At 31.4% G+C, this 625-nt stretch overlaps 1 protein-coding gene across 1 annotated transcript in view; it reads right to left on the bottom strand.

Moving 5' to 3' along the window:
- The window catches only part of LOC106876992 (uncharacterized), a 46,125-nt gene that overhangs the window by 17,721 nt on the left and 27,779 nt on the right, over nucleotides 1-625 (bottom strand). The window lies entirely within an intron of this gene.

The following is a 625-nucleotide window of genomic DNA, read 5'->3' as shown; positions in this document are numbered from 1 at the left end:
TATATATATATATATATATATGTGTATATATATATGTATGTATATATAATATATAAAATAGAGATGTGAGCATATTCACTTTTCAGGCGAAAACAGCTTCACCAATTACTTCCATACTTATGATGTATAAATAATTTGACCTCGGACATATAATAGGGTATTCATTTGATTTTTTTATTAAAAACTAGTAGAAATACCCGGTGTTGCCCAGGTTAAAGAGAATAATGAAATCTAAAAACGCCATGTAGACTACGCAACCCTCAACTGTTAGTAGCTACAATACCGTATTTCTACATTAATAACTCTCCAATCCATGCCAGCATGGAACATAGACATTAAGTGGAATGCTAGAAGAAAGTTTTCAACTCATATGTATATAAAGTAAATACACGTAATTCAGAAACACATCTTGTGTATTTTATTTTGTAACCAAACAAACAGGTACAGATTATAAATAATGAAAGGCCAATTTTGGTGATTCATTTGACAGAGGTAGTAGAGAGACAATGCGATGATAAATCTGAGGTTGGATCTTGAAAGTTTGGATGAATACTGCCTCAGTTAAATCTCTTGTGGTTCCAAATGATGTCATCTGTAGTACAGCGTCGTATTGTCTAATTTTGTT

The sequence above is a fragment of the Octopus bimaculoides genome, chromosome 11 (assembly GCF_001194135.2).
Source record: "Octopus bimaculoides isolate UCB-OBI-ISO-001 chromosome 11, ASM119413v2, whole genome shotgun sequence".
Classification (NCBI taxonomy): Eukaryota; Metazoa; Mollusca; class Cephalopoda; order Octopoda; family Octopodidae; genus Octopus; species Octopus bimaculoides.
Note: the sequence above shows the minus strand (reverse complement) of the source record. Positions and strands in the feature narration are given on the sequence as shown.